Source organism: Lactuca sativa, chromosome 5, assembly GCF_002870075.4.
Source record: "Lactuca sativa cultivar Salinas chromosome 5, Lsat_Salinas_v11, whole genome shotgun sequence".
Lineage (NCBI taxonomy): Eukaryota > Viridiplantae > Streptophyta > Magnoliopsida > Asterales > Asteraceae > Lactuca > Lactuca sativa.
The window spans coordinates 276,664,156-276,674,438 of NC_056627.2; the positions used below are offsets into that span (position 1 = coordinate 276,664,156).

The 10,283-nt window shown below is 40.0% G+C and overlaps 1 non-coding gene across 1 annotated transcript; it reads right to left on the reverse strand.

Moving 5' to 3' along the window:
• Positions 1-3,936: 3,936 nt before the first annotated feature.
• On the reverse strand, positions 3,937-4,043 carry LOC128126487 (small nucleolar RNA R71). The gene has a single exon (XR_008224483.1). It is a non-coding gene; the product is annotated as a small nucleolar RNA R71 (small nucleolar RNA).
• Positions 4,044-10,283: the final 6,240 nt, after the last annotated feature.

Sequence of the window (10,283 nt, forward strand, 5' to 3'; positions counted from 1 at the left end):
GGAGCGAAGTCAAATGAAATGAGTTACAATAATTATAAGATTATAACTGAAAATGCATTTATTGATTTATATGTTAATTAGTATCATACCTTTTTTAAATGATTGGTCAAAAATTGGTTATACAATCACACAATATATAGTGGTTATATATGAGTCTCTCTCTCTCTCTCTCTCTCTCTATATATATATATATATATATATATATATATATATATATATATATATATATATATATATCTACCTATCTAATAATAGAGTAGTTTTACTTTGCCACATGTCAGTTGCTGAAACGATTTGCCATGTGTCAGTTTTTAGTCATCCCTGTGGTTTTTGAATTCTAATCACGTAATATCAACACCATGACAGCCTGGAAGAGAGATATATATACGTAAACAAGAAATCAGCAAACAGACACGCATTGTAACGATGAGAACGAGAAATCAAGGATTGATCAGCGAAAATTTGATTTGATTAGCATTATGAAGGTTATCCTCTCCCAACTTATTGCTAAAAGTCTTTATTCATTGATAAAAATTGAATCCAATAGAAAGAAATCAGGAGTGATAACCAAACTTAATCACCAAATTCTTGGATGTAGATTCGATTTGTCGCATGAACGTGTTTCTCCTTTGCTTGCTCCCAGGTTCAAGTTTTCATCTTCGAGTTTAGGGTTTTCCAATGATGAATTTGAACTGCTTCAACTATTTGTAGAAGCATCAGAGATGAAATAGGTGAGTAGTTCACATTGTGAAACATAGAGATTTTAGTGATAACTTCTCTCAAGATCCCCATATGTTTCTCCTTCGCTTATCTTCTCAGGCGACTTTTTCTTTTTGGGGTTTGGGTTTCATGTTAGAGTTGGTATCTTGATTCCACTTCCCCATCTCCTTTTTCTATCTCATCGAATTCAAGATTTATTCAAGTTCCAAATCAGGATAAACCTGATTGGGTGTTTTCTATTACTTTGATTTTGGATGTGGCTTTATTGAAGTCCATGTAGAAACTGGAAAAAGAAGCTGGAAAGGAGTAAGTTTAGGTGGAGTATAGGACACATAGAAATTTGATCTACCTTTTCTTCATATCTAATGTCCCTGGTTCGTATTTTTGTCTTCCTCTTTTTTCCTCTTTCTGGTACTTTATTTATTTTCCGTTTGCTTTTGGTCTGAGACAATTTTTTGTAACTATGATGTTAACAAAATCAGACTCTTGATTTTCATAGCTCATCCTTTTCTGAAGATAACAAAAAAGCTTTGAGTATTTGCTCTGAGGGAATCATCACGACAACTGCTCAAGTCTTCTAAATAAAATATCTCTATCTTTGTTTCCTGTTTTTTTGGGTAATACGAACTTAGGCCATTTTCATAAATTTTTAATCTAGTGGACTTTGGGATTCCATGCACCACAATTAGGTTAGTCATGAAGATGTTGTTTTCTCTTTTCTACTTGATGAAAAATTGAAGTTTTTGTGTGATCTGATATGGTACTTTATTTGATATGTTGTGTGTGTGATGTGATATGCGTGTATGTCTTGTGGTGTGTTTATTTGTATGTGAAAGAAAAACTTCCATCACATGACATCTATCTCTCAGACTTTCACAATGTTTCCTCCATTACTTCTGATATGTGCATAATTAGTTAATTATTTAACGTATATTCTTAGTTATTTTTGATTGATTATGAGAATAATGTGGACAAAAGGTGCTTAAAATGTTGTGAATTGTGTTTTCAGTCCAAAAGATATGTTTGGAGGCAAAAAGGAGAAAAGGAAAGCAAGTGAAGATAAAAGAGTGAAAGAAGGAGTCCTACTCGGCGAGTAGATCGACCCTACTCGGCGAGTGCCCGACGATATGCCAGAATATAACTACAATTGCAAATTCAAGACGGATAAGTATGGACCTACTCGGCAAGTTGATTCTGCTACTCGCCGAGTACCCTCTGTTTTAGGATATCTATAAAAGACGAATCCTTATTCCATAAGAAGGTATTCCTGGCGATTTTTGAAGGATCAGCTGCGACTAAAAGGTTCAGAAGGCGCTAAGGAACCCTAGGCTTCAAGAATTGGAAGAATTCAAGCAATTAGGTTAATTCTACCACTTAGACTTAGGAATTAAACATGTTTGCTTTCATAAACTTTGTTTTTATGCTTGTTTCTAATACAACTATGAGCTAAATTCGTTTTTTGTTTCTGTTTGGGGAATACCAAAGAACTCCTATGGTTTAATTATTGATTCTTGTTTAATTGTCTATTGGTGATTTATTAAATTAAGTTTGTTAAAGAACCTTATGTATTAATCACTACTATTTTCTGTTAATTGGAAGGCAATTAGGTTGCATGAACATCACTTAATTGTTAACCTCATATGTCTATGTGAATGCTAAAATATATGCTTAGAAGTAATGATTATGAAACTAAGATTAATAAGAAAATAGGAAGATTAATGTGTGAGCTTGTTTGAGAAACCATCAACAAGAGGTTAATTGAATTAATAACTTAATTGACCATTACAAATCTTATTTAATCCAAATAATTAATCTAGGGAATTAATTAGTTTAAACACTTGATCAATGCTTAAATTAGTCAATTGTCTAAGAGTTAGGAGTAATGAACATGAACCTAACTATTATCATTGGTAACCAATAGCAATTAATCCACCTTAACTTAAATAACCATAGGAGTGAATTGGTTGAACCTAAATAGAAACATCTTTATCAAATTTGGTGAATAGTTGTTGCTTTAGTTAATTAGTAATTTAGTTTGTTTAAGTTTCTAGTCTTGCAAAACTAGAGAAAAACCCTTTACTTTTATTATTTGTTTTAGTTAAAATTAGCTATTAGTTTAATTGTCCGTTCCCTGAGTTCGATACCTTATTTATCAATCTATACCACTTAAAGACAGGTTCACTGCCTTTGTGTGCTCAAATTACTAATAAAAAGTAGGGATAAAACTAGTTGGTTTTACACACATCAAGTTTTTGGCGCCGTTGCCGGGGAACGGTTCTAAATAATTAAGCTAATTCCTAATTTTTTCGATCCTTTGTGTGAGTTTACTTGCATAAAGTTCATTTATTGCAAATTAGTAACTAGTAATTAGGTTTTAGTATCTATTTTAGTTAAGTTAAAACTTAAATTTTTTTTTCGAAATATAACTGATACTCGCCGAGTGCACTCGCACCTACTCGGCGAGTAGCAGTTTAACCAGCAATTTTTTTTACCATCTTTTTGTTCTTTTTATGTTCTTTTTATTTGATTAATTTCAGGACTCTCATGACCAGAGGAGCAAACACACCACTGGTACCCCCGTTTGAAGATCCCGAATCCGAATTAAAAAGAAACAAAGGGAAGGACGTGGAGAGTTCAAGCACACCAAAGAAATCACCATTGTCCAACTTGAAGACTGTTTTTGGGAAAAAGAAGAGCAGTAAATCAGGAGTTTCTAGCGCTTCCTTGACAATTGAGGAGCCAATTCAAGAAGATATTGGATACGAGACCGAGGAAGAAGAGGAGGCAACGTACGAACAAGAAACCGAATCGGAGAAAGAGTTAGCATTCACTATGGCTAACATTGATGAAATTCCCATGGGGGAATGGAAGAAGAGGATGCGCGACGACCATGGCCCGGGACTTGTGCAACCCGCAATTCCCGCAACTGCTACCTTCGAGCTAAAAGGTCATATCCTAGCTGCGCTCAAGGAAATACCTTTCTATGGGAAAGATCACGAAGATGCCTACAAACATTTGGATGAAGTAAATGATGTTGCTGATTATTTCAACATTCCAAATGTAACTCGCGAAACTCAACTACTTCGGATGCTTCCGGTAACCTTCAAGGGTGCTGCTAAAGACTGGCTCAAATCACTTCCCCCCGGGTCAGTCACTACTTGGGCCAAGATGAAGGAAGAATTTATAGATCACTTTTGCCCACCATCCAAAATAGCCAAACTCAAGAAGGCCATTGCAAACTTTGAACAACAAGCTGGAGAATCTTTATATGAAGCATGGGAGAGGTACAAAAGTCTGCTACGAAATTGCCCACACCACGATCTAAACAGCCAGCAAGAAGTTTCCATCTTTTATGATGGAGTCAATGTCACAACCCGGCAGTTGCTAGACTCACAAGGCCCACTTACAAAGAAGCCACCCCCGGTGATTAAAGAATTGATTGAAGAATTCTCTAAACACTATAGAGAATACCACAACCCTAGGAATGATGTCACGAGGGGAGCCGCGTACGCTGCCACTGAAGATTTATCCGCGGTCATGGCCATGTTAAAAACCATGGATAGGAGAATGGACAAAATGGATCAAACTATTCATGCCATACGGGTGGGTTGTGAAAACTGCAATGGACCCCACCTCACTAGAGATTGCGATTTGGATGAGCACGGCAACAAAAAGGCATAAGTATGTTATTCGAGTGGTGACCGGTATGATGAAGACTGGCGCAAACAAAAGAAGGAGTGGCTGCCTTACGAAGAGTATAAGAAGGCCAAGGAGGAGAAGTACAGACAAAAAGGAAGAGGCTTTTACCAAAAAGAGGAGCCGGTGCAAGAGAGGAAGCCAAGCTTGGAAGACATGCTAACTAAATTTGTGGCCGCTTCCGAGAAAAGACATAGTGACCATGATGCTGCTATCCAAGAAACAAGAACAATGCTCAGGAACCAGCAAGCATCCATCCACAACATAGAAACGCAGCTTGGGCAACTTGCTCAACAACTAAACCAAAGGTCACCGGGTGAGCTTCCTAGCAAAACCGAGAACAACCCACGAGGCGCGCAAGTAAATATTGTTACCACAAGAAGTGGGAAGATTATTACTCCCCTGGCCCCCATTCGAACAGAAGCGAACAAGGACTCACAGAAGGAAGGAACGGAAGTACAAGTCGAAAACTCACAATCTGAGAGTCCTACTCGCCGAGTAGGACCGATGGACTCGGCGAGTACCTCTGCTAGAACAAGTGATCAGCCACCCTTGAAACCATACCAGCCTCCAATGCCATACCCAGCCCGAGCCAAGAAGGAGAAGCAGGAAGAGGAATATCAGAAGTTTCTTGATCATATTAAAACTCTTCAAATAAATATTCCTTTCATTGAAGCCGTCATGCAAATGCCCAAGTATGCAAAGTTCCTTAAGGAACTCCTCACCAACAGAAGGAAGATGGAGGAAGTGCAGAAGGTAGTGCTTAATGAGAATTGCTCCGCCGCAATGCTAAACAAATTACCAAAGAAGAAGGGTGATCCGGGGAGCTTAACTTTGCCTTGCCAATTTGGCAACTTGGCTGCAATTCATGCCTTAGCTGATTCTGGAGCAAGTGTAAATCTTATGCCATACTCGTTCTTTAAAAAGCTGGACCTCCCGGAGCCAAGGCCAATTCGAATGGCAATTCATTTGGCAAACAAGACGGTTACTTTTCCAAGAGGCATTTGTGAAGATTTGCTAGTAAAAGTAGACAAATTTGTCTTCCCGGCTGATTTCATCATTCTCGACATGGAGGCGGACCCGCAAGTGCCAATCATCCTTGGAAGGCCCTTCCTCAACACCGCTAACGCTATCGTAGACATGAGAGATTCTAAGCTCACATTGCGAGTTGGGGACGATTCAGTGACATTCGGGGTAGACCAAGCCATGAAGTACTCAAGGAGTAGTGACGACACGGCCTTCTCAATCGACATGCTTGACGAAATATTGGAAGAAGACATACCTAAAGATTCCGGCAAATTTGCAGCTTTGGATGAAGAAATTGATCCAGAAAAGGACTTACTAGAGATTGAAAGACTGTTGGAAGAAGCAGAGTATGAAGAAATAAAGAAGCAAGCTGAAAGAACTACTCGCCGAGTAGACCCGATCTACTCGCCGAGTACATCCGAAGAAAAGTCAGAAGTCGTGAATACAGCCACCAACTCGCCGAGTACCAAAACTGCACTCGGCGAGTCCGTCAATATGCAAAACAAATTGGAGCTCAAAACACTACCTGATCATCTGGAGTATGCCTTTCTGGAAGAAGGAAATCAGAAGCCTGTGATCATAGCCTCGGACCTATCCAAAACAGAAAAAGAGGAGCTTGTACGCGTGTTGAAGAAAAGGAAAAGAGCCATCGCATGGAGCATCTCCGACATCAAAGGAATAAGTCCATCCTACTGCTCTCACAAAATCAATTTAGAAGAAGGAGCAAGGCCGGTGGTGCAACATCAAAGACGATTAAACCCGAACATGCAAGAAGTCGTCAAGAAGGAGGTGGTCAAGCTTTTGGATGCAGGAATCATCTACTCCATCTCCGATAGTCCATGGGTGAGTCCGGTCCAAGTGGTGCCCAAGAAAGGAGGAATGACGGTCATTACCAACGAAAAGAACGAGTTAATTCCAACGCGAACGGTAACCGGTTGGCGAGTGTGCATCGATTATCGAAAGCTAAACGATGCCACTCGCAAAGACCATTTCCCCCTTCCTTTCATAGATCAAATGTTAGAGAGACTATCGGGCCATAGCTACTATTGCTTTTTAGATGGGTTTTCAGGGTATTTTCAAATACCCATAGACCCAATGGACCAAGAAAATACCACCTTTACATGCCCCAGTGGAACTTTCGCCTATAGACGCATGCCATTTGGACTATGCAATGCACCTGCGACATTTCAAAGGTGCATGACCGCCATATTCCATGATATGGTGGAAAAATTCATGGAAGTCTTTATGGATGACTTTTCTGTATTCGGATCTTCTTTCAATAATTGCCTAACAAATCTTGACTCAATGCTTGCTAGATGTGAGAAAACCGACTTGGTCCTAAATTGGGAAAAGTGTCACTTCATGGTCAAGGAGGGTATAGTTTTGGGACATAAAGTCTCTAAAAAGGGAATAGAGGTAGATCGGGCAAAGATAGACACCATTGCAAAATTACCCCCACCAACTAATGTGAAGGGCATTAGAAGTTTTTTGGGACACGCAGGTTTTTACCGGCGTTTTATAAAAGATTTTTCCAAAATCACTAAACCTCTAACACAATTATTACTAAAAGATGCACCCTTTAATTTTACTAAAGAGTGTTTAGAGGCATTTGACTTTCTAAAGGAAAAATTAACTAATGCCCCTATCATTATATCACCAAATTGGAACTTACCCTTCGAGATCATGTGTGATGCTAGTGACTATGCACTAGGAGCGGTCCTTGGACAAAGGGTTGATAAGCACTTTCAACCCATCTATTATGCAAGCAAGACCTTAAATCCCGCCCAAGAGAATTATACTACTACTGAAAAAGAACTGTTAGCCGTGGTTTACGCTTTTGACAAGTTTCGCCCTTACTTAGTTTTATCTAAAACTACTGTTTTTACTGACCACTCGGCTATCAAGTATTTGTTTTCCAAACAGGATGCCAAGCCAAGACTAATACGATGGGTGCTGCTTCTTCAAGAATTCGATATAGAGATACGAGACAAGAAAGGAATGGAGAACGTAGCGGCCGATCATTTATCTAGGCTCGAGAACCCGACATTGCAAGAAGATAAGGATGGAGACGACTTTCCGGATGAATACATTATGGTGTCCGTGGGAGAGGAGCCATGGTTCGCAGACATAGCTAACTATTTAGCTACCAATTACATCCCGAAGGATTATAGTAGCCAGCAAAAGAAGAAATTCTTTGCGGAGATCAAATATTATTTTTGGGACGATCCATACCTCTTTCGAAGCTGTGCGGATGGAATTATACGAAGATGTGTGTTCGGAAAGGAGAGTCGACGAATACTAGAACATTGCCATAGCGGGCCCACGGGAGGACATCATGGAGCACACTATACCACGAAGAAGATCTTTGACATTGGGTTCTATTGGCCCACGATCTTCAAAGATGCAGCCCAATATGTCAAAGAATGCGATGCTTGTCAAAGGGTGGGAAACATTTCATCCCTTAATGAAATGCCACAACATAGCATTCAAGTGTGTGAGGTGTTCGACGTGTGGGGCATTGACTTCATGGGACCATTTCCCACATCCAAAGGAAACAAGTACATCCTAGTAGCGGTAGATTATGTTTCGAAATGGGCGGAGGCGCAGGCTTTACCTACAAATGACGGACGGGTAGTGGTACGATTCTTAAAAAAACTATTCTCCCGGTTTGGTGTTCCAAAGGCCCTAATTAGTGACCGTGGCACACACTTTGCCAATGATCAATTGGACAAGGTGCTCAAGAAATATGGGGTGACCCATAAGTTCTCTACATCATACCACCCACAAACGAGTGGACAAACGGAAGTGACCAATCGAGCTTTGAAGCGTATCTTAGAGAAGTCGGTGGGAAGCAACCGCAAGGAATGGTCGGATAAATTGGATGACGCGCTATGGGCATTTCGTACCGCTTTCAAAACACCTATTGGTACTACACCATATAGGTTAGTCTATGGAAAGCAATGCCATTTACCGGTTGAAATCGAGCACAAGGCATATTGGGCGCTAAAAAGGTGCAACTTTGACATGGAAGAATTGAAGACCAACCGTCTAATGCAAATGAATGCACTTGAAGAACTCCGAAATGAGGCTTATTCTAGTTCGTGGCTCTATAAAGAAAAAACCAAGAGATGGCATGACCAACGAATCATAAGCAAAGACATCCATGAAGGCCAAAAAGTACTACTCTTCAACTCCCGATTAAAACTTTTCTCGGGCAAACTCAAATCAAGGTGGGATGGTCCCTTTTTGGTCAAGACGGTGTTTCCTCATGGGGCTATAGAATTGATCTCAAAAGATGGCACACCATTTAAAGTCAATGGCCATAGAGTGAAGAAATATGAAGAAGGAGTCCCCCGAAATGAAGGCTTGGAGGAGCTGCTGCTGTGCGGAATCGCAAACACGTAGAAGGGGTGGAGTCTAGCTAATGACTCCATCAAAAGAAGCGCTTCTCGGGAGGCAACCCGAGTTTCACGTTTGCATTTTCTTTCCTTTTCTTTATTTTTCATATTGTTTTGTTCATTCCTCTTCATTTATTCTACTTCTCTAAATGCTTGAGGACAAGCTCTACTGGAAGTGTGGGGTGGAAAGGCTAAACAAAGGAATTAATATAGTAAAATTGGCAAATTTACAAAATTTTTTCAACCTGTGACATATACTCGGCCAAATGTTCATAATACGCGTATCTACTCGGCGAGTAGATCCATTATACTCGGCGAGTAACCGGTTTAAACTCAGTAAATTAAAACCTGTAAAAATTACTATTATTCAACATTTCATCTCCACACTCGCCGAGCATCTTCCCTCAGCCGCCTCTCAAGGGTTCTTCAAGATTGATTCAATTTTCTTCCTCTTTCTCTTGATTCAAGCAACAAGGTGACATCTTTACCCTTTAACTTTATGAAAGGTCCAATCTTTATCACATATCTCCCCATATTTGGTATGATTCCGGATTTGGGGAGTTTTTCCTAATTTTTAGGGCTTTGATTTACTCATGAATTAGAACTTGTTTGGAGTAATTTCTTCAAGAACTATGGTTAGATAAGTAATTACAACAAAACCCTATGAACAAATTGGACTATTACACAGATTACACAGATCCGATCTCAACCTGTCACAAGGTTCATACTACTCGGCGAGTATGTTCGTGTACTCGGCGAGTAGGCCCCAATCAGATCAAATTTTTTTTTGTTTTAACTATGGGGTGTTGTTTGTTGCTGTTTTTTTGGTATGTTTATGCAGATATCATGGCAAGGAGAGGACAGTCATCACGTGGAGGAGGCCATGGTGATATGCCATGGTTAGCCTTTCAACAAATCACCTCTAAATCCTCCAAAACTCGAGCCCTAAACAGGTTGGAAGCGCTGCGACAGAAAGAAATTCACTTGCCCACTGCAGTGGATTGGGGATGGATGGGTAATGTCGGCTTGGAAGAGGAACTTGCTCCATATTTGGTAAAAGATTGTAACTTGGGTTATGCCAACATCACTTGTGATGGTTGGTTGCAATTGTTTAAAATACAAGAGCCAGTATACGCGGAGTTGTGCTGGGAATTCTTTGCTACCATTTCATTCCGAGGTGGTAGTGAATATTACAATCCGAACACGATCTCGTTTTCTTTGGGAGGAGAGCTGCGACAATGCAGCATGGTTGAGTTCTCTTGGCGGTTAGGCATTTACGATCAAGATATGTCGATGACGGACTACTTTGAAGCTTTCTTGGAAAATACCCACAAAGAACTTCCCGAGGGGGTGGTGGCGTCAACATGGTGGAGTACAATTGCTAACCGGGTCTATATACCTTCCACTGCTCAAGAAGGGCATATTCGTTCTCCAATCCATCGA